Raw genomic sequence first — 24,819 nt, forward strand, 5'->3', positions numbered from 1 at the left:
GGCACTCCGCTTGAAACTGGCTGCCAACTAGACATGGAGCCATTGATCACTACCCGTTGAGCCCGACAATCTAGCCAGCTTTCTATCCACCTTACCGTCCATTCATCCAGCCCATACTTCTTTAACTTGGCAGCAAGAATACTGTGGGAGACCGTATCAAAAGCTTTGCTAAAGTCAAGGAATAACACATCCACTGCTTTCCCCTCATCCACAGAGCCAGTTATCTCCTCATAGAAGGCAATTAGGTTAGTCAGGCACGACTTCCCCTTGGTGAATCCATGCTGACTGTTCCTGATCACTTTCCTCTCCTCTAAGTGTTTCATAATTGATTCCTTGAGGACCTGCTCCATGATTTTTCCAGGGACTGAGGTGAGGCTGACTGGCCTGTAGTTCCCCAGATCCTCCTTCTTCCCTTTTTTAAAGATGGGCACTACATTAGCCTTTTTCCAGTCATCCGGGACCTCCCCCGATCGCCATGAGTTTTCAAAAATAATGGCTAATGGCTCTGCAATCTCATCTGCCAACTCCTTTAGCACCCTCGGATGCAGCGCATCCGGCCCCATGGACTTGTGCACGTCCAGTTTTTCTAAATAGTCCCGAACCACTTCTTTCTCCACAGAGGGCTGGTCACCTTCTCCCCATATTGTGCTGCCCAGTGCAGCAGTCTGGGAGCTGACCTTGTTTGTGAAGACAGAGGCAAAAAAATCATTGAATACATTAGCTTGTTCCACATCCTCAGTCACTAGGTTGCCTCCCTCATTCAGTAAGGGGCCCACACTTTCCTTGACTTTCTTCTTGTTGCTAACATACCTGAAGAAACCCTTCTTGTTACTCTTAACATCTCTTGCTAGCTGAACTCCAAGTGTGATTTGGCCTTCCTGATTTCACTCCTGCATGCCTGAGCAATATTTTTATACTCCTCCCTGGTCATTTGCCCAATCTTCCACTTCTTGTAACCCCTTCCAGATCTATTTTGAACCATTGATAACTATTCTCTGAGTACAATTCTCCAGTCAATTGTGCACCCACATTATAGTAGGTACATCTAGACCATATTTCTCTTGTTTGTTTATGAGAAGGTCATGTGAGCCAATATCAAAAGTCAATATGTTTCACATTTACTGCCTTCCCCCTTTCACAAGGCTTGTTAGCCTGTCAAAGAAGAGATCTTGACAGATTGGAGAACTGGGCTATAGACAACAAAAGGAAATTCAACAAAGACAAATGTAAGATGCTGCACTTAGGAAAGAAAAACCAAATGCACAAATATAGAATGTGGGTTAACTGGCTTGACAGCAGCATTGCTGAGAAGGATCTGGGAGTTATGATGGATCACAACCTCAACATGCGCCAACAATACAATGCTGTTGCAAAAAAAAATCATGCCGTTTTGAGTTGCATTAAAAGAGGCATAGCATGCAAGTCAGAGGAGGTGATAGTACTGCTCTACTCAATGCTGGTTAGACCTCAGCTGGAGTACTGTGTCCAGTTTTGGTCACCAATGGATAGAAGGGATGTAGAGAAACTGGAAGGGATCCAGAGGTGAGCAACAAAGATGATCAAAGGGATGGAATGCAAGCCTTATGAGCAAAGGCTGAAGGAACTGGGTAAATTTAGTTTGGAAAAGAGGAGATTAAGGGGTGACTTGATATCGGTCTTCAAACACTTGAAAAGTTGCCATAAAAAAGATGGAGAAAAGTTGTTTTCTCTTGCCGCAGAGGGCAGGACAACAGGCAATGGGTTCAAACTACAGCATAGCAGATTTAGATTAAATCTCAGGAAAAACTCCCTAACAGTAAGAACAGTAAGAGAAAGGAACAAACTGCCTAGGGAAGTTGTGGAATCGCCTTCACTGGAGGTTTTCAAAAAGAGGCTGGATAGCCATCTGTCTCGGATGGTTTAGACACAACAAATCCTGCATCTTGGCAGGGGGTTAGCCTAGATGACCCTTGTGGTCCCTTCTAGACCTATGATTCTACGATTAGGTATGTTTTCACATGATTTTTTCTCACAAATCCATGTTGACTGTCACTTATCACCTTATTTTTTCCTAGGTGCTTACCAATTGCTTGTTTGATCATTGGTTCCACTATCTTCCCTGTTACTGAAGTTAAGATGGCTTCATATTTTAATATAACTCCTTATTTTATAGTATTAAATATTATTTTATTAAATATCAAATATTATTTTAATATTTTAATGTAACATATATTAATGTGACCAAGTTTGTTCATATGTTGTGTGAAATATACCTAAAGAGATCGCTCTATCTATCTATCTATCTATCTATCTATCTATCTATCTATCTATCTATCTATCTATCTATCTATCTATTGTGACAAAGTTCCTCCTCTATCTTGGTGGGTCCTGCGCTTATTGGCGGATTTTCTTGCCTCAGAGATTCACCATGTGGGTTGGGGAACAGCCCAGAGACCTTCCCCTCTGGAAGAACCCACAGTCCAGGTCAATTGGGAGGTTTGGGGGGAACCCGGGCCTGCCCTCTACTCCGGATTCCAGCCCAGGGCCCTGTGGACTGCAGCTGTCTATAGTGCCTCCTGTAACAGCTGTATGACAGCTACAACTCCCTGGGCTACTTCCCCATGGCCTCCTCCAAACACCTTCCTTATTCTCACCACAGGACCTTCCTCCTGGTGTCTGATAATGCTTGTGCTCCTCAGTTCTCCAGCAGCACACCCTCTCACTCTCAGCTCCTTGCGCCTCTTGCTCCCAGCTCCTCACACTCGCACCACAAACTGAAGTGAGCTCCTTTTAAAACCCAGGTGCCCTGGTTAGCCTGCCTTAATTGATTCTAGCAGCTTCTTCTTAATTGGCTCCAGGTGTCCTAATTAGCCTGCCTGCCTTAACTGGTTCTAGCAGGTTCCTGATTACTCTAGTGCAGCCCCTTCTCTGGTCACTCAGGGAACAGAAAACTACTTATCCAGTGACCAGTATATTTGCCCTCTACCAGACTCCCATACCCCACTGGTCTGGGTCTGTCACATATCCCTCCCCCCTGCTCAACGCCAAGGGGTTGGACAGCTTGGGACGCCAGACAGTGCACACGTGACAAGCCATCGGTGTTGCCATGATGGCTCCCTGCTCTGTGTTGCACATGGAAGTGGAAAGGTTGGAGGGATAAGAACCATCTGGTCACCCTTGTGTTTTTCTTCTTGTTCCGCTGCATCCATTGAAGAGGGGCATAGTCGGTCATGAGGACAAATCTGCGCCCGAGCAGTTAGTAGCGCAATGTTTCCATGGCCCATTTTACAGCGAGGCATCCTCTCTCCACCACTGCATATTTTTGTTCCCTTGGAAGGAGTTTCCGACGGAGGTATAGAATTGGGTGTTCCTCCTCCCCGACCATCTGTGATAGAACGGCCCCCAACCCTACTTCCGATCCATCCATCTGCAGGATAAACTCCTTGGTGAAATCAGGGGCTTGATACAGGGTTACTGCAGAGGGCAATCCGTAGGTCTGTGAATGCTTCCTTTGCTGCGTCAGACCATCTCATAAGAACATAAGAACATAAGAACATAAGTAAGGCCGTACTGGGTCAGACCAAAGGTCCATCTAGCCCAGTATCTGTCTACCGACAGTGGCCAATGCCAGGTGCCCCAGAGGGAGTGAACCTAACTGGCAATGATCAAGTGATCTCTCTCCTGCCATCCATCTCCATCCTCTGACGAACAGAGGCTAGGGACACCATTCTTACCCATCCTGGCTAATAGCCATTTATGGACTTAGCCACCATGAATTTATCCAGTCCCCTTTTAAACATTGTTATAGTCCTAGCCTTCACAACCTCCTCAGGTAAGGAGTTCCACAAGTTGACTGTGCGCTGCGTGAAGAAGAACTTCCTTTTATTTGTTTTAAACCTGCTGCCTATTAATTTCATTTGGTGACCCCTAGTTCTTGTATTATGGGAATAAGTAAATAACTTTTCCTTATCCACTTTCTCAACATCACTCATGATTTTATATACCTCTATCATGTCCCCCCTTAGTCTTCTCTTTTCCAAACTGAAGAGTCCTAGCCTCTTTAATCTTTCCTCATATGGGACCCTCTCTAAACCCTTAATCATTTTTGTTGCTCTTTTCTGAACCTTTTCTAGTGCTAGAATATCTTTTTTGAGGTGAGGAGACCACATCTGTACACAGTATTCGAGATGTGGGCGAACCATGGATTTATATAAGGGCAATAATATATTCTCAGTCTTATTCTCTATCCCCTTTTTAATGATTCCTAACATCCTGTTTGCTTTTTTGACCGCCTCTGCACACTGCGTGGACATCTTTAGAGAACTATCCACGATGACGCCAAGATCTTTTTCCTGACTCGTTGTAGCTAAATTAGCCCCCATCATGTTGTATGTATAGTTGGGGTTATTTTTTCCAATGTGCATTACTTTACATTTATCCACATTAAATTTCATTTGCCATTTTGTTGCCCAATCACTTAGATTTGTGAGATCTTTTTGAAGTTCTTCACAATCTGCTTTGGTCTTAACTATCTTGAGTAGTTTAGTATCATCTGCAAACTTTGCCACCTCACTGTTTACCCCTTTCTCCAGATCATTTATGAATAAATTGAATAGGATAGGTCCTAGGACTGACCCTTGGGGAACACCACTAGTTACCCCTCTCCATTCTGAGAATTTACCATTAATTCCTACCCTTTGTTCCCTGTCCTTTAACCAGTTCTCAATCCATGAAAGGACCTTCCGTTTTATCCCATGACAGCTTAATTTACGTAAGAGCCTTTGGTGAGGGACCTTGTCAAAGGCTTTCTGGAAATCTAAGTACACTATGTCCACCGGATCCCCCTTGTCCACATGTTTGTTGACCCCTTCAAAGAACTCTAATAGATTAGTAAGACACGATTTCCCTTTACAGAAACCATGTTGACTATTGCTCAAGAGTTTATGTTTTTCTATGTGTCTGACAATTTTGTTCTTTACTATTGTTTCAACTAATTTGCCCGGTACCGACGTTAGACTTACCGGTCTGTAATTGCCGGGATCACCCCTAGAGCCCTTTTTAAATATTGGCGTTACATTAGCTAACTTCCAGTCATTGGGTACCGAAGCCAATTTAAAGGACAGGTTACAAACCTTAGTTAATAGTTCCGCAACTTCACATTTGAGTTCTTTCAGAACTCTTGGGTGAATGCCATCTGGTCCCGGTGACTTGTTAATGTTGAGTTTATCAATTAATTCCAAAACCTCCTCTAGTGATACTTCAATCTGTGACAGTTCCTCAGATTTGTCACCTACAAAAGCCAGCTCAGGTTTGGGAATCTCCCTAACATCCTCAGCCGTGAAGACTGAAGCAAAGAATCCATTTAGTTTCTCCGCAATGACTTTATCATCTTTAAGCGCTCCTTTTGTATTTTCATCGTCAAGGGGCCCCACTGGTTGTTTAGCAGGCTTCCTGCTTCTGATGTACTTAAAAAACATTTTGTTATTACCTTTGGAGTTTTTGGCTAGCCGTTCTTCAAACTCCTCTTTGGCTTTTCTTATTACACTCTTGCACTTAAGTTGGCAGTGTTTGTGCTCCTTTCTATTTGCCTCACTAGGATTTGACTTCCACTTTTTAAAGGAAGTCTTTTTATCTCTCACTGCTTCTTTTACATGGTTGTTAAGCCACGGCGGCTCTTTTTTAGTTCTTTTACTGTTTTTCTTAATTTGGGGTATACATTGAAGTTGAGCCTCTATTATGGTGTCTTTAAAAAGGGCCCACGCAACTTGCAGGGATTTCACTTTAGTCACTGAACCTTTTAACTTTTGTCTAACTAACCCCCTCATTTTTGTATAGTTCCCCCTTTTGAAATTAAAGGCCACAGTGTTGGGCAGTTGAGGTGTTCTTCCCACCACAGGGATGTTGAATGCTATTGTATTATGGTCACTATTTCCAAGCGGTCCTGCTATAGTTACCTCTTGGACCAGCTCCTGCGCTCCACTCAGGATTAAATCTAGAGTCGCCTCTCCCCTTGTGGGTTCCCGTACCAGCTGCTCCATGAAGCAGTCATTTAAAGTATCGAGAAATTTTATCTCTGCATTTCGTCCTGAAGTGAAATGTTCCCAGTCAATATGGGGATAATTGAAATCCCCCACTATTATTGGGTTCTTAATTTTGATAGCCTCTCTAATTTCCCTTAGCATTTCATCATCACTATTACTGTCCTGGTCAGGTGGTCGATAATAGATCCCTAATGTTATATTTTTACTAGAGCATGACATTTCTATCCATAGAGACTCTATGGAACCTGTGGATTCGCTTAAGATTTTTACTTCATTTGAATCTACACTTTCTTTAACATATAGTGCCACTCCTCCCCCTGCACAGCCTGTTCTGTCCTTCCGATATATTTTGTACCCCGGAATGATTGTGTCCCATTGATTGCCCTCAGTCCACCAGGTTTCTGTGATGCCTATTATATCTATATCCTCCTTTATCACCAGGCACTCTAGTTCACCCATCTTATTATTTAGACTTCTGGCATTTGTGTACAAGCACTTTAAAAACTTGTCCCTGTTTATTAGCCTGCCTTTTTCTGATGTGCCAGATTCTTTTTTATGTGGCTGTTTATCATCTGATCCGGCCCTTACATTATACTTTTCAGTCCTCTGCTCCTGACTATAACCTGGAGATTGTCTAATATCAGACTCTCCCCTAAGAGAAGTCTGTGTCCGATCCACACGCTCCTCTGCAGCAGTCGGCTTTCCCCCATCTCCTAGTTTAAAAACTGCTCTACAACCTTTTTAATGTTTAGTGCCAGCAGTCTGGTTCCACTTTGGTTTAGGTGGAGCCCATCTCTCCTGTATAGGCTCCTCCCATCCCAGAAGTTTCCCCAGTTCCTAATGAACGTGAACCCCTCCTCTCTACACCATCGTCTCATCCACGCATTGAGACTCTGAAGCTCTGCCTGCCTACCTGGCCCTGCGCGTGGAACTGGGAGCATTTCTGAAAATGCCACCATAGAGGTCCTGGATTTCAGTCTCTTCCCTAGCAGCCTAAATTTGGCTTCCAGGACATCTCTCCTACCCTTCCCTATGTCATTGGTACCTACATGTACCACGACCACCGGCTCCTCCCCAGCACTACACATAAGTCTATCTAGATGCCTCGAGAGATCCGCAACCTTCGCACCAGGCAGGCAAGTCACCATACGGTTCTCCCGGTCATCACAGACCCAGCTATCTACATTTCTAATAATCGAATCTCCCATTACTAACACCTGCCTTTTCCCAGAAACTGGAGTTCCCTCCCCCGGAGAGGCAACCTCAGTGCGAGAGGCAACCCCAGAACCATCTGGAAGGAGGGTCCCAACTACGGGAAAGTTTCCCTCTGCTCCCATTGACTGCTCTACTTCCCTGGGCCCTTCTTCCTCCTTAACAGCACAGGTGCTGTCTAAGCGGAGGTGGGACAATTCTACAGTGTCCCGGAAAGCCTCATCAACATACCTCTCTGCCTCTCTCAGCTCCTCCAGTTCCGCCACCCTGGCCTCCAAAGTCCGTACATGGTCTCTGAGGGCCAGGAGCTCCTTGCACCGACTGCACACATACGCCACCCGCCCACAGGGCAGGTAATCATACATGCAACAGTTGGTGCAATAAACTGGATAGCCCCCACTCTGCTGCTGGGCTTCTGCCTGCATTGTATCCTAGTTAGTGAAAGGGTGGTTTACAGAAGGGAGTTTTGGAATGTGGTTTGGTTTATAGGTTTTAGGGGGGGGGCACGGGGATGGGGTTACGGCTGGCGAGGGACTCCCACTCCCTTCCCACTCCCCTTCTAAACTCCCTTGCGAAACTCCCTGTTAGCAGCCCCTGGTCGCTTGTGCGCGGCTTTATAAAGCCCTGGCCTGAGTGAATGCCCCGCCCACTGATTAAGGCTCAGCCAATTACCAGAGGCTTCGAGCTTTCAAACCTGCCTCCAACTGCCAGCCAGAGCACACGGTCCCTCAAACAACCAAACAAACAAACACAAGCTCAGCACACAGCAAGTAACCCCCAAACACAAACAAACACACACTACAGACAGTCACTTACCCCACAGATGCTGTATTAGCTCCTCCTTCACCTGGAGAACTCCCTTGCGAAACTCCCTGTTAGCAGCCCCTGTTCACAAAGCTCCCTGGTCGCTTGTGCGCGGTTTTATAAAGCCCTGGCCTGAGTGAATGCCCCGCCCACTGATTAAGGCTCAGCCAATTACCAAAGGCTTCGAGCTTTCAAACCTGCCTCCAACTGCCAGCCAGAGCACACGGTCCCTCAAACAACCAAACAAACAAACACAAGCTCAGCACACAGCAAGAAATCCCCAAACACAAACAAACACACACTACAGACAGTCACTTACCCCACTGATGCTGTATTAGCTCCTCCTTCACCTGGAGAACTCCCTTGCGAAACTCCCTGTTAGCAGCCCCTGTTCGCAAAGCTCACCAGATCAGGTCCACGGGCTTTCACTAGATCTATCAGGGGGCTTGCCCTTGTGGCAAAGTGGGGGATAAATCGTCGGTAATACCCCACCACACCTAGGAACGCCCGGACTTGTTTCTTGCGACTTGGTCGGGGCCAATTTTGGATGGCCTCTAACTTGTTCACTTGGGGTTTTACCAAACCTTTTCCCACAATGTAGCCAAGATATTTGGCCTCTGTAAACCCTACAGCGCACTTGGCAGGGTTTGCTGTAAGTCCAGCTCGCCTGAAGGTATCGAGGACTGCCTCCACCCTCTCCAGGTGGGTTTCCCAGTCTGGGGTATGAATGACCACATCGTCCAAGTAGGCAGCAGCATAACTGTTATGCGGGCGTAATAGCTTGTCCATGAGGCACTGGAAGGTAGCTGGGGCCCCATGTAGTCCAAAAGGGAGGACAGTATTTTGCAAAAGACCCTCTGGTGTAGAGAACGCAGTCTTTTCCTTTGCGTCTTCTGCAAGGGGAATCTGCCAGTACCCCTTTGTCAAGTCTAGGGTAGTCAAGTACCGGGCATTACCCAGACGATCCACTAGCTCATCTATGCGAGGTATGGGGTACGCGTCGAACTGGGATACTTCGTTTAGTCACTGGAAGTCGTTGCAAAGTCTTGTGGTGCCATCAGGTTTGGGCACCAGCACGATTGGGCTGGACCACTGACTGTGGGATTCTTCAATGATCCCCAACTCCAGCATTTTTTTTACTTCTGCTTTTATTTTCTCCCTTTTTGCTGCTGGCCCCCGATAGGGCCTCATTGTTACTCTGGCCCCAGGGTTCGTGACGATATGGTGATATGTCTTGGTTGTTTGACCCGGTTTTGTCGAGAACACATCTTGGTTCCGGAAGATCATCTCAGACACCTCATTCTTCTGGTCTGGTGTTAAATTGGGAGACACTCTCACCTGTTTGGAAGGCTTGTTTTCCTGGGTTAGGTCTTTTTGGACCGTTGTGCATGCCTCTTGTGCATGCCAGGGTTTCAGAAGGTTAACGTGATAAATCTGTTCTTGTTTTCGGCGTCCTGGCTGCTGCACCTTGTAGGTTACTTCCCCCATGGGTTCAGCCACCTCATAGGGCCCCTGCCATTGGGCCAGAAGCTTGCTTTCTGCCGTGGGTACCAACACCATAACCCAATCCCCTGGTTGGAACTGTCGCACTTTTGCCTGGCGATTGTAATGGGTTAGCTGGGCCTCCTGTGCCTTCTCCAAATGTTCCCGTACAATAGGGGTAACCCGGGCTATCCGGTCTCGCATCTGCATTACATGCTCTATTATATTTCTCCCCTCATTGGGTTCCTCTTCCCAGATCTCTTTGGCGATATCTAGTATGCCACGGGGGTGACGCCCGTATAATAACTCAAAGGGGGAAAACCCAGTTGAGGCCTGAGGTACCTCCCGGATAGCGAACATAAGGTAGGGTGTCCCAATCCTTCCCGTCCCGACTTACCACCTTCCTTTTCATAGCCTTGAGGGTTCAGTTAAACCTTTCTACCAACCCATCAGTCTGCGGATGGTAGACCAAAGTTCTCAGGGTATGTATACGGAGCAGCGTACAGAGGTCCTTCATTAGATTCGACATACATGGGGTTCCTTGGTCGGTTAATATCTCCTTCGGTAGCCCCATTCAGGCAGAGATCCCCGCCAGCTCTTTGGCTATAGTTTTAGAGGCTGTGTTCCCCAGGGGGACGGCTTCTGGGTAGCGAGTAGCATAGTCCAAAACAACAAGTATATATTGGTGGCCCCGAGCCGTCTTCTCCAGGGGTACCACTAGGTCCATGGCTATTCGCTTGAAGGGGACCTCTATGATGGGAAGGGGTACTAAAGGTGCCCTCAAGTGGGGATGGGGACTGTGCAGCTGACACTCTGGGCAGGAGGCACAGTACCTCCGCACTTCTTCATGTACTCCGGGCCAGAAGAACCGTCGTAGAACTCGTGCCAGGGTCTTCTCTACCCCCAAATGCCCCCCAAAAAGATGACTATGAGCAAGACTTAATACAGCGTTCTGGTGTTTTTGAGGTACTAGGATCTGCTGTACCTTCTGTGCCTGTACTGGTGCAACCCGGTATAAGAGATCCTTCTTCATTATGAAGTAGGGTCCTGGTCCCTGGGTTTTCCCTTCCATGGGGACCCCATCTATTTCAGTCACCTCCTTCCTAATGTTGTCATACCTTGGGTCTTCTGCCTGGTCCCATCCAAAATTTCCTCTCCCGAGGCTAATCTGCCCAAGATCTAGGGGCCCAGTCTCTGTTGCCTCTACTGGTTCAGAAGTATTAGGGTTGGGGTCAGACTCAGGTGCTTCTCCCTCCTGCATGGCCACCTTTTCAGCTGCGCGGGTCTGCCTACCTACAAGAGCGACCCTCTGGCTTTGGGTCAGTATTCGGGTTCCCAAGGCCTTAGCTGCCCTTCTTTCCCTTTTTGTCTTTCTACCCTGTCTGGGAGTGGAGAACAAATCTGGGGATATTTCAGAGAAGATTGGGGGTTGACAGTCTGCTGTGGATGCCTCACCAATTTTAGGGTCCCCATCTTTCTCCAATCCCCCTACTGGGAGTAAGTTTCCAAACCCTGGGAATTCCCTCCCTATGAGCACCGGGTATGGGAGTTTAGGGACTACACCTGCTGCTACCTCAGTAGTGTTCTCTTGGATCTCGATTTTTACTGGGATGGTGGGGTAGTAACTAACTGTCCCATAGACACATGTTATCCCCGTACGTTTAGCCTGCAGCAGCTGACTATGCTTCATGAGCTTCCCTGACATAAGCGTGATAGCACTCCCTGAATCAACCAGTGCCGTGGTCCCTACCCCATTTAGTTTCACTGGTCTGGTATACATATGTGGGGTTAGTGAGACCCCCACAAGGTGGATTAGGGAGCATGGATCTGCCCAGTTCCCCAAGTTACACTGCATAGGCTCCTCAGCATTGGGACACTGTGCAGCTATGTGTCCCCACTCCCCACAGGCATAACATCTGTATGGAGCCCTAGGCATTCCCCGGTCTCTTGGTTTGGGCAGTCTAACATCACGATCCTCTTCTCCCTCAGTGCTCCGACTCTTTGTGGCCTCTGATGGGCCTTCAGCCTCTCTCTTTTTCCACCTGGGCCCTCCTGGTGGCCCAGTCACCCGAACTTTAGGGCTTGGTGCTGCTAGTTTAACCCAGGGTGCCTCTTCCTTAACTGGTCGGGTCAGCTCCCTCTCTGTCCTTCGCCTCTCTACCAGGGTGACAACCTCATCATAGGTGGAGGGTTCGTTCTGGCTTACCCAGGCATGAAGGTCTGGTGGTAGTCCCCTCATGTATCGGTCGATGACCAGAACCGCTAGTATCTCTTCCGAACTCCAGGACTCTGTTTGCAATCACTTTCATGCAACATGGATGAGGTCATACAATTGGGACCGCGGGGTTTTGTCTTCCTGGTACCTCCAACCGTGATACTGCTTGGCCCGCACTGCTGTCATTACCCCAGATCTGACCAGGATCTCTGCTTTCAGCTGGGGGTAGTCTGCCACAGCCTCTTCAGGGAGATCATGGTAGGCCTTCTGGGCCTCCCCACACAGGAATGGGGCAAGGATGCCAGACCACTGATCTCGAGGCCAGGCCCCCCGTAGGGCTGTCCTCTCAAAGGCCAGAAGGTATGCCTCTACATCATCCTCCCGTGTCATTTTCTGCAGCCAATGGCTGGCCCGTATGAGCTGCGTCCCATCATGGCCGTGATTCAGCTCTGTAAGGGACTTTACCTGGTTTACCAGTTCCCGCAACATAGCTCAGTCTTGAGCAGCCTGGTCCATCAGCAGGTGATTAGTCTCTGGCTGCAGCCGCACTGCCTCCTATTGGGTGGCTGCCTGGACAAGGGTAGCCTCCTGCTGGGCCGCCATAGCTTGTATCAGTGCCCGCACTACGTCATCCATTGTGGTGAAAAAAAATAAACCCTCTCCCTTTTGTTATTGTTGTTGTTTTTTAAATCACCCTCCTTCTTCCACCGCGCTGTACAACCCAAGATCCCACCACTGACACCAGTGTGACAAAGTTCCTCCTCTATCTTGGTGGGTCCTGCGCTTATTGGCGGATTTTCTTGCCTCAGAGATTCACCATGTGGGTTGGGGAACAGCCCAGTGACCTTCCCCTCTGGAAGAACCCACAGTCCAGATCAATTGGGAGGTTTGGGGGGAACCCGGGCCTGCCCTCTACTCTGGGTTCCAGCCCAGGGCTCTGTGGACTGCAGCTGTCTATAGTGCCTCCTGTAACAGCTGTATGACAGCTACAACTCCCTGGGCTACTTCCTCATGGCCTCCTCCAAACACCTTCCTTATTCTCACCACAGGACCTTCCTCCTGGTGTCTGATAACGCTTGTGCTCCTCAGTCCTCCAGCAGCACACCCTCTCACTCTCAGCTCCTTGCGCCTCTTGCTCCCAGCTCCTCACACTCGCACCACAAACTGAAGTGAGCTCCTTTTAAAACCCAGGTACCCTGATTAGCCTGCCTTAATTGATTCTAGCAGCTTCTTCTTAATTGGCTCCAGGTGTCCTAATTAGCCTGCCTGCCTTAACTGGTTCTAGCAGGTTCCTGATTACTCTAGTGCAGCCCCTTCTCTGGTCACTCAGGGAACAGAAAACTACTCATCCAGTGACCAGTATATTTACCCTCTACCAGACTCCTGCACCCCACTGGTCTGGGTCTGTCACACTCTCTATCTATCTTTCTATCTATCTATCTGTTGGTCAGTCTAGAAGCTTCATCTGCCATGTTGCTGTAGTTTCTGATGCAACACTTGACAGCAATTTTTAAACTTTGTTCCTACAGAAGGAACACTCAAGAAATGCAACCCCGTAACCACACCAGGATGACTGCTTTCATCCTGCACGGGATCTTTGACCATCCTCTCCACCAGGGGCTGTTCTTTGCGCTATTCCTATGCATTTATATAGCGGTCATCATGGGCAATTCCCTGATCATTGTGACTGTTGTGCACCACCCACCTCTCCACACCCCTATGTACTTACTTATCATCAACTTAGGCCTGGTCGACATTCTGTGCACTTCCTCAGTTCTGCCCCAAATGTTGGAAAACCTGATGCCAGGAGAAGAAAACCATCTCCTTTGATGGCTGCATGGCCCAGCTCTTTTCTTTCACTTTGTCAGCGGTGACAGAGCTTGGCTCCTCACAGCAGGGATTTCCCTACCCCCCCCCTGAATTTCCTGAAACACCCCCCCCCCCAGTTTTGTGAACTAGTTACATGCAGTGTTGCCAATTGAGTGATTGTTTGGAAATTTGAATTGAAATTGAAACATTAATACACACTTGAAAAGCATATAGAGTGTATGATAAAATACGTGTATCTGAAAAAGTACAATAGATTTGAAAAGTATGAATATAGACTAGCTTCCTTATACAGCTGCTGTTTTTTATGACAATGTCAGTGCATTCATTTCGGTGATGTTGGCCAACCTAATAATTTCAAATTATGATTTGTCAGCAAAGTCTAAATGAGCTCTCCCTGACAGCTAGTGATGGGCTGCGGGGAAAGGCTTCAGGACCAGATTGTATTTAATTCATACCTAATCTACGTAGGTATCCAGCAAACAGAGTCATGTTTCCCAAGTGATAGATTTTGGCTGCGGTTGGGTTACAAATCACTTGAATGCGGGGGGGGGGGAGGGAGGGAAATGAAATGTTGTTATTCTTATTTAGGAGTAAAGTACAGTAGAACTGTACTTAGCCTGTGCTGATTGAGGTCTGCCTGAGTCACAAATACTATTTGACCTGCCCCTCTCCACTGTTTAAAGACAGAGCTGATTAGGCTCCATAGATAGTCTTTTGTTTTGTTAAGTGACCACTACAGCTGAAATCACTGATAATCAGGTCTAAGTGCTTAGACCTGCTGTGGGACAGTGTTTCTGTGGAAGAGACGGCCCAGTCTGCACTAGCAGCGAGGTTCCCCCACTGAGAGCTCAGCTGAAATCACTGAGAGCTGGGTGGAACCTTAAGAGACCAACTCTCAGAGGTCACAGTGGCAGGTGGCAGCAGTAGGTGACGGCGCAGGGCCATTGGCAACAAAGCAATGTAGTGAACGGTGGCATAATGAACAACAGTGGCCAGAGCGAACAGTGAGCAGCTGGAGGAACGAGCAAGGTCCTTCTTGCCCTCAACATGGGAGGTGAACTCATGTGAAAGTAGTTGTGAACTCTGAGTCTCCACTGACCAAGGACAACACTGGTAAGTGTTAATGAGGCTGTTAAGAATGCTGGAGACACAACACAGTTCATTCAAACAAACATGGCTGTGGCATCATACTTTCTATTCAAGCAAGAGATACCCCACACTACAAACTGGAGGCCAATGTTAAGTGCATTGTCACTTGTTCATCCTGAAGTTGAACACTGGTTCCAAGCAAGACCAGCAAATGCTCACTATCTTTCTGCAAGAAACTCAACTGACTGGCTAGAAGCATGTGGTGCAACAGTGAAAGACTCAACAATTGAAAAAGTGAAAAAAACTCTCACCGCATTCAGAAAATTTGCATACATGGCTGATGAATGCACCTATGCAAATGGGCATCAAGTATTAAGTCATTGTGTACATTATCTTGATGTCAGTGGTAGGCCAGTAGATGCATTTCTAGATGTTCAAGTTATAGAAGATACATTGGCTGCATCTGTGACAACCCACATCGTAGAAGAGTTAAATGCTTGTCAATTGGACCCCAAACAGATGGCTGCTTGTGCATTTGATGGAGCTGCAAACTTCTCTGGAAGACATGGTGGAGTACAAGCTTTGCTCAGAGAAAAGTGTAACCCTAATCTCTCCTATACACACTGCAGAGGCCATCTACTCCAACTAGCGCTAGTACGAGCTGCAGACTTTTCAAAAGACATTTTAAAAGCTATAAATTTAATGTCTTCATTATATTCCTTTTTCAGCAAGAGTCCAAAAAGACTGAATACCTTGGAAAATATAGAAGATACACTGGGACTGAAGTTCAAATTATTCCAACCAGGGAAAACCCTCTGGCTTTCTCAGGAGCGATCCTTGGCTGTTGTCTTAAAATTACTCCAGCCGTTATTACTGGCTTTGGAAAGTATCTACCAAGATGGGATGGATCTAAGTAGTAAGGCTGGTGGTAATTTGCTGCTACATTCAGAGAAGACTATTGCCATTCTCTCTCTTATAAGTCTACTGTTTGTCATGGAAAAAAAGTCACCCACGCATTGATTTTAGTTCACAGACTCAAGCCTGAGGCCCGTTTATTGCAAGACATACCAACACGTTGGGGGTAGCAATTAGAAACTGCTCCCCCGAACAGAGCTCGCAGGCTCCTTTTATTCTCACAAACCACACACATGTTACAAGTTATACGTCATTTACAAAAAATAAAGGGTTAGGGTCTGCTCCCTTTCCCGGCAACTTCCCCCTTTATTTTCCGAGAATTGGGTGCATATTGGGTGGAGGGCTTCTCGAGAAGCCTGATGCAGTCAAAACTTGGCACTAGTTAGGGTACATTCTCGGTAGGGTGCATGTTAGTATGGCCGGGGAGGGGACACAGAGTACCCAAAAGAGATTGGCTAGTTTTGCATTTAGCTGGAACTACACGAGAAGTTTGCATTTAGCTAGAAATTATTTATTGCTTCACACAAGCGGTTATTATATTTCAACAGCCATGAACATATTTCATTAGTGCTGCTGCTGGGGCTTTTTATTCTTTCCCTCCTTGGCTCCCCTCCCTCCTCTTGTCATGACCCTTGACCAAGACTGGCAGAGAACATGACACTTAGTTTGGTTCAGGCTTGTGGCCTGCGGGGCGGGCCTATATGATGAGTCTTTGCCGATGTTCTAATCGGTGCAAGGGAGGCCAGCCAGGCCTATTCCCCCACATGTTGAAACCACTTGGGTCATTAAACAATGCCATCCAGGCATCTGCTACAACATCAGTAGATCTTTGTCCAGCAATAGAAGCTACATTTGGATCAATCAGAGAGCTATCCATTGAAAAAGTACTGGAAGAAGCAAAGACTTCAGTCTAGAAGTTGACTAATGAAGGCATTTATATTGAATCCTTAAGTGAAGAGGACAAGAAGACAAATGAAAAAGTACACAGACTTGATTCTTAAAAATCTACAACAGTGACTTCTAGATTCTACTCAGCCTCTAGGTAGCTTTTACAGATCTCTGTCCTATAAAACACTGACAGTTGAGTGGAGTGAGGCACTACCAGCAATGGGGCTGCCATGTGCTCAGGACAGAATAGAGAATTTGAACACAGAGTGGAATATCATACAACAAATGAATGAAGATTTGACTTCAACTTCTTTATCATCACTAGTGGCTTGAACCGATCTTTGTGCTATGTTTCCTGGGAGGAAAAAAGTAGGAATTCATCTCTTGCTACTCCCAGTCACAACAGCTACAGTTGAGTGTTCTTTTTCATCATTGAATAGAATTTTGTCTTTTGAAAGAAGTTGCCTTCTGCCTGATCATGTGAATGAACTAATGAGAATATCAATTGAAGGAATGGAAGTATCGGACACTCGAGAAGCCACCAAAGATGAACGCATTGAATTCAATAATTTAATTAACCGAGTTGTGCAAAATTATAACAAGAAACCAAGAAGGATGTAGATGTAGTGCTTCGTAGAAGGCTTGAGTAGCCAACTTTAATTTGTGTGATGATTTTAAAACATGAGTTAAATCTAATAAAATGGTAATGAAACATTTTTCAGTTTTTACTATGGTGCCATACAGCCCACCTTCACCCTCCTGGTCTCACCCCTCATCGGCCCCGACCTTCCCCTCTCCCCGTAAATTCGAACACCCCCCCCCCAATTTCAATTCCTGGGGAATACACTGCCTCACAGTATGTAGCCATCTGCCACCCCTTGCACTATGTCCACCTGATGAGCAAGAGAATTTGCGTCAATTTAGCAGCTGGCATCTGGGCTGTTGGTACCATCAGTTCAGTAGTGCTCACATTGCTCATGTTGTGCCTCAACTTCTGCAGGCCTAACCTTATCCAGCATTTCTTCTGTGAGATCCCACCAGTCCTGGCACTGTCCTGCAGCTCCACCTATCTCAATTAAATTATGATGTACATGGCAGACATATTCCTGGCCATGGGGAACTTTCTGCTGACCACCGTGTCCTATAGCTTCATCATCATCACCATCCTGAAAATCTGGAGCTCCAAAGGGAAGCAGAAAGCCTTCTCCATCTGCTCCTCCCACGTGCTCATGGTCACCTTGTACTACTCCTCCATCTTCTACACCTACATCCGGCCCACCTCCAGTTTCTTGTTCCATATGGACAAGATAGTGGCCATACTGTACACCCTAGTCATTCCCAACCTTAATCCTGTGATCTACAGTCTGCGCAATAAAGAGGTCAAAGTGGTCTTCAGAAAAATTCTTCCATTCACCATAAAATATCAAATTTTCCAAAAGTGAACCTGCTTCTCACCTACCTTGCCCTTTCTAAGCCAAGTAGGTCCACAGGTGTGGTAAATTGTTGCAGAACTATGGACTTCAGTAGACATAAATTTGTACTATGGTCCGTTCACTTCAATGGAACGACAATAATTTACATCAGTTGGAAATGTGTTGCATTGATTCTAATGGGGTTTTTCTGATTAATAGTGGCTGGGGATATGTCACATTGACTGCAAATTTTAAAGGGATTTAGGTACCTAGTGGGATTTTCAATAACACCTAGGCACCTAAAACTCAGGGATTCCAATGGGTGCTAGCTGCCTAGTTACTTTTGAAAACCACATTGTGTCCAAATACCCATTCAAATCTGGCCCTTTGTGTAGCAAATTACTTTGCATGCCATCTCACTGAAACAGAAGATGATATTCTATTCCTCAAGGAGTAAATATTATAAAAAAATCTATCTGATTTGTTCTCTGTTCTCTCTTTCCTTGTGAGACATTAAACCCTCAACTTTCAAATATAGATCTGCTGGGATCTGGAGGTCGCCTGGCCATGTGTCATGGACTCACGACTGAGACTTTAATAATTTTTTTTATCAAATTACATTTTATCTATCTGTGTAAATACACTTTCAGCATCAGGTTCTTTTCAAAAGATATGTTGCATTAATAAGGCAATGTTTCAATCCCACCAATAGATAAGGTATTACTGAAACCGTTGTTCATGGTTACAACAATGAAGAGTTCTCTGAGGTCAGGGGTTTCGTGTCCAGTTATTGCTAATGACTGCTATTGTAAATTCCATCACTGAATATCTTTTTAAACCTTTTATTAAAGTCCCAGAAAAAGAAACATACCAAAAAAACAGTTTATATATGTGAAACAACGTATTAAGGATTTCATGGCAGCAATTTCCTTTATTCCCTTTCTTTTAGTTGTATAGAGTTTTTTTATATATATGAAGAACAATCGTTTTGGATGGTGTTCAAGATGGTCTTAGCTGTCCTTTCTGTGGACAAAGGAGAACATATTCGTGTTGTGATGGTCTTGAGCTGTTGTTTTTGTTGTTGTTGGAGACTGATCTTCCTGATGCAAGACAAACACATCAAAAAAGAGAGAAAAGAACATTGAAAGTAGAGAATGCAACTTCTGTCTCTTGTGCTGACTCACACTTGCAACATCACTCTAGCGAATCACAGGCCCAGCACACAGTCTGATCAGCTGCAGTGAGACCTGGCAAATGTGTTCCAGGATCCAGCTGTTTAAGGGGTTGATTGTAGCTGTCTTTCTGGTCACAGGCCTCCAGCCTGTGGTATAGGTTGGAACTGTCATGACATCGTAGACAGACTCCTACTAGACAGAAGACAAATGGAGAGAAATAAGAAGGAGAAACAAAGCAGAGAAGGAAAATGACACATGGCGGAGGGAGTGGAAGCCGGAACCCGAGGCTCATATTCCAGGGGTTGTTTGGGATTCAGCCAAAGCCACTGGAGAGGAGGTGATATAATTAGTTTCCCTCTGTCTGGCCTGTTTTGGTTAGGATACCTTTCAGAATCTGGACAAAGAAGGCCCAGTGGTGTCATGGTGGACCGAGAGACTCAGGAGTTGGTTAGGTTGACAGCTAGGATAATAAAGCTCTCCCCTTTCAGTTCACCAGTGCCCCTCTGATCCCATGGAATGACTCCCAGATAATAATATTCTAGAAGCTGCGGCAGCCTTATCCCATCAATATTCACCAATCATTTTGGTGATTTCAACTGTAAACACTTCCACGCATATCTAGAAACTTTCAGCTTGTTTCCATGACAATCTGTGAACTTACCAGGATCCTTGAAGACCATTTAGCACAGTTCCATTCATTTCAGCAAGTGAGTTTGTACCAGTCTATTCCTGTCCCACTTTTGCTGAATTTTATAAACAATTTTTTTAACAGCATGGGTTTAATTTTTCTTGCTTCCAAAACTTACAGTACAGACCTCTGCATAACGGGTCTTGCTTCACTGATGTCTATGGAGATGATCCAACTTACACAAACATGGATCTAGACATGTTTTTTAGGGAAATTTATCAAAGATTGGAGGACTCTCCATCACTGGAAATCTAAAAATCCAGATTGAATATTTTCATCTAAAAGATCTTCTCTAGTTCAAACAAAAGTTAAGTTAGGGAAGTCCCCTGGCCTTTCTATGGCCTGGTCTACACTATGATTTTAGGTTGAATTTAGCAGCGTTACCTCGATTTAAGCCTGGACCCGTCCACACGACGAAGCCCTTTTTTTCAACTTAAAGGGCTCTTTAAATCAATTTCTTTAATCCACCTCTGACGAGGGGATTAGCACTGAAACCGGCCTTTCTGGGTTGGATTTGGGGTAGTGGGGACGCAATTCGATGGTATTGGCCTCCGGGAGCTATCCCAGAGTGCTCCATTGTGACCGCTCTGGACAGCACTCTCAACTCAGATGCACTGGCCAGGTAGACAGGAAAAGGCCCACGAAATTTTGAATTTCCTGTTTGCCCAGCGTGGTGGAGAGCCCAGGTGAACACGCAGAGCTCATCAGTACAGGTAACCATGATGGAGTCCCAGGATCGCAAAAGAGCTCCAGTATGGACCGAATGGGAGGTACGGGATCTGCTCGCCATATGGGGAGATGAATCAGTGCTAGCTGAACTCCGTAGCTGTCAAGGCTGTATCCCTACTTTGAACTTTAGGGTACAAATGTAGGGGCCTGCATGAAAACTGCTAAGCTTATCTACCAGCTTAGCTTTGGTCCCGCTGCCACCATTCTCGATGGATTCCCTCCCTGGGAAGCCTTGAGAAACCTTTCACCAATTCCCTGGTGAATACAGATCCAAACTGCTTGGATCTTAAACAAGGAGAAATTGACCCTTCCCCCCTCCTTCCTTTCACCAACTCCTGGTGAATACAGATCCAAACCCCCTTTGGATCTTAAAACAAGGAGAAATCAATCAGGTTCTTAAAAAGAAGGCTTTTAATTAAAGCAAAAGGTAAAAATCATCTCTGCAAAATCAGTATGGAAAATAACTTTACAGGGTAATCAAACTTAAAGAGCTCAGAGGAATCCCCTCTGTCTTAGGTTCAAAGTATAGCAAACAAGATAAGCACTCTGGTAAAAGGTACATTTACAAGTTGAGAAAACAAAGTAAATCTAAGACGCCTTGCCTGGCTTTTACTTACAATTTTGAAATAAGAGAGACTTGTTTAGAAAGATGGGGAGAACCTGGATTGATGTCTGGTCCCTCTCAGTCCCAAGAGCGAACCCCTTAAACAAAGGACACACACAAAAGCCTTTCCCCCCCAAAGATTTGAAAGTATCTTGTCCCCTCATTGGTCCTCTGGGTCAGGTGTCAGCCAGGTTACCCGAGCTTCTTAACCCTTTACAGGTAAAAGGATTTTGGAGTCTCTGACCAGGAGGTATTTTAGTACTGTACACAGAGAGCTGTTACCCTTCCTTTTATAGTTATGACACGCCCCCCAAATCACAGATAGTGTTGGACGTTTGGTTCCACACTGGCTGTGATTTCTTCCTGGAGCTCTAGGAGAAAACAGAGTTAACAAGACACATGTACCTTTAGACATACTACTGATTATATAAAAACTAACAATATGTTTCATTACAAGAACAATTGTTAACCAGTTAACTCTGGGAAACTTTCCCGGGAGAGTGTATCAGCCACTTTGTTAGAAGCTCCCGAAATGTGTTGTATTTCAAAATCAAAATCTTGGAGAGCTAAACTCCACCGAAGAAGTTTTTTGTTATTTCCCTTGGCGGTATGAAGCCACTGTAGCGCAGCATGGTCTGTTTGTAGTTGGAACCGCCGTCCCCAAACATATGGGCGTAGCTTTTCCAGCGCGTACACAATGGCGTAGCATTCCTTTTCGCTGATTGACCAGTGGCTTTCCCTCTCAGACAGTTTCTTGCTGAGAAACACGACAGGATGGAATTCTTGATCCGGTCCTTCCTGCATTAAAACTGCTCCCACGCCTCGCTCGGACGCATCTGTGGTTACTAGGAACGGTTCGTCAAAGTCTGGGGCCCTTAGCACAGGGTCAGACATGAGTGTTGCCTTAAGCTGGTTAAAGGCCTTTTGACACTTATCAGTCCACTGAACTGCATTTGGCTGTTTCTTTCTGGTTAGGTCTGTCAGCGGGGCGGCGATTTGGCTGTAGTGTGGTACAAATCGCCTATAATATCCGGCCAAGCCTAAGAAGGATTGGACCTGTTTCTTTGACTTTGGAACCAGCCACTTTTGGATAGCATTCACTTTGGCCTGTAGGGGATTTATAGTTCCTTGACCCACCTGGTGCCCCAGGTATGTCACTCTGTTTTGGCCTATTTGACACTTTTTAGCCTTAACAGTTAGTCCTGCCTGCCGGATGCGCTCGAAGACTTTTTTCAGGTGCTCCAGGTGTTCTGTCCATGAATCAGAAAAAATGGCCACATCATCGAGATAGGCAACGGCAGATTCTCCCAATCCCGCTAGGAGACCATCTACAAGTCTTTGGAAGGTGGCGGGTGCATTTCGCAACCCAAAAGGGAGTACATTGAATTCATACACCCCTGCCTGGGTGACGAAGGCTGACCTTTCCTTAGCGGGTTCATCTAGTGGTACTTGCCAGTACCCTTTGGTTAAGTCTAAAGTAGAGATGAATTGGGCATGTCCCAATTTTTCCAATAGCTCATCTGTGCGTGGCATTGGATAGTTGTCAGGACGAGTTACAGCATTTAGCTTACGGTAGTCCACGCAAAAGCGTATTTCCCCATCTGGTTTGGGAACTAGAACCACTGGAGCTGCCCATGCACTGGTAGAGGGGCGGATTATACCCATCTGTAGCAGGTCCTGGATCTCCCTTTGTATAGCCGCTTGGGCATGAGGTGACTCCCGGTAGGGTGGGGTTCTAATTGGGTGAGCATTACCTGTGTCAATGGAGTGGTATGCCCGTTCGGTCCGTCCTGGAGTGGCTGAGAAAATCGGTGCAAAGCTTGTGCACAGCTCCTTTATCTGCTGTCGCTGCAGACGTCCCAGGGTCGTGGAGAGGTTCACCTCTTCCACGCCACCATTCCTTTTTCCTTCATAGTAGACACCTGCAGGCCACTCCGCGTCATCAGTTTCCTGGGCTGTAAACTGGCAAACGTTTAATTCTCTAGAATAAAAGGGCTTAAGAGAATTAACATGGTATACCTTAGGCTTTATGTTGGAGGTGGGGGAGGCTATGAGATAGTTAACAGCTCCTAGGCGCTCCTGGACCGTGAATGGTCCTTCCCACGACACTTCCATTTTATGGGCCTGGAGCGCCTTTAAGACCATGACTTGGTCTCCTACTTTGAAGGACCGTTCTCTGGAATGTTTATCATACCAGGCCTTTTGCTCTTCCTGAGCATCCTTTAGGTTTTCTTTAGCAAGGGCTAAAGAGTGTCGGAGGGTGTTTTGTAGGTTGCTTACAAAGTCTAGAATGTTAGTTCCTGGAGAAGGCGTAAACCCCTCCCATTGCTGCTTCACCAACTGTAATGGCCCCTTAACCTCGCGGCCATACACAAGTTCAAATGGTGAAAACCCTAAACTGGGATGTGGTACAGCCCTGTAGGCAAAAAGCAACTGCTGCAACACTAGGTCCCAATCATTGGAGTGTTCATTTACGAATTTACGTATCATGGCCCCCAAAGTTCCATTAAACCTCTCCACCAGACCATTGGTTTGATGGTGATGAGGGGTGGCAACCAAGTGATTCACCCCATGAGCTTTCCACAGGTTTTTCATGTTCCCTGCCAGGAAATTAGTTCCCGAATCTGTAAGTATGTCGGAGGGCCACCCTACCCTGGCAAAAATGTCTGCTAATGCCTGGCACACACTTTTAGTCTTGGTGTTGCTTAAGGGTACAGCTTCCGGCCATCGGGTAGCAAAATCCATGAAAGTCAGTACGTACTGCTTTCCTCTGGGTGTCTTCTTTAGGAAAGGACCCAGAATATCCACAGCTACTCGCTGAAATGGGACCTCAATTATGGGTAGTGGCTGGAGAGGGGCTTTAACCTGGTCTTGGGGCTTTCCCACTCGTTGGCACACCTCACAAGACCGGACATAATTAGCAACGTCCTTGCCCATTCCCTCCCAGTGGAAGGACTTTCCCAACCGGTCTTTGGTTCTGTTCACCCCAGAATGGCCACTGGGATGATCATGGGCTAAGCTCAAGAGCTTTACCCGATACTTAGTGGGAACTACCAACTGTCTTTGAGGATGCCAGTCTTCCTGGTGCCCACCAGAAAGAGTCTCCTTGTATAAAAGTCCTTTTTCTACAACAAACCGGGATCGGTTAGAAGAGGTGAGAGGCGGTGGGGTGCTCCGTGCCGCCGCCCAAGCTTTTTGAAGGCTGTCATCTGCTTCCTGCTCGGCCTGGAACTGTTCCCTTGATGCTGGAGACATCCGTTCCTCCTTGGACTGTGGACTGGGGCTTGGTCCCTCTGGAAGCGATGTAGGGGCTGGGGTTTTTTCCATTGACTGTGAACCGCTGCCCGCTGGTGCACTATGTGGTATCTCAGGCTCTGGCTGAGCCTCTTGGGTAGGGTTATCTGCTGCTTCCGCCAGTTTAGGCTCGCTCGTGCCCTCTGGCATTGGAGTTGTAGACGGGTTTGCAAGCGCTGGACTCAGTGCTGGGAATGGTTCGGGTGCTGGTTGCGTTGCCAGTTCCGGTTCTGGGACTGGCTTTGGCTGGGTCTCTGGGATTGGATCCACTACGGCTGTTGCAGTCGTTGGCAGGGGATCCGGTTCCACCACCTGTGTTTGGGTCTCCGGTAACACAGACGGGGTCCTGGTGGACGGCTCAGGAACAGGGATGGGGGTGAAAGCTTGCTTAGCCTGGCTGCGGGTGACTATTCCCACCCTCTTGGCTAGCTTCACATGGTTAGCCAAGTCTTCCCCCAGTAG

The 24,819-nt window shown here is 46.5% G+C and overlaps 1 pseudogene; it reads left to right on the forward strand.

Moving 5' to 3' along the window:
• Positions 1-13,278: 13,278 nt before the first annotated feature.
• On the forward strand, positions 13,279-17,897 carry LOC135886172 (olfactory receptor 13G1-like; annotated as a pseudogene).
• Positions 17,898-24,819: the final 6,922 nt, after the last annotated feature.

The sequence above is a fragment of the Emys orbicularis genome, chromosome 12 (genome assembly GCF_028017835.1).
Source record: "Emys orbicularis isolate rEmyOrb1 chromosome 12, rEmyOrb1.hap1, whole genome shotgun sequence".
NCBI lineage: Eukaryota > Metazoa > Chordata > Testudines > Emydidae > Emys > Emys orbicularis.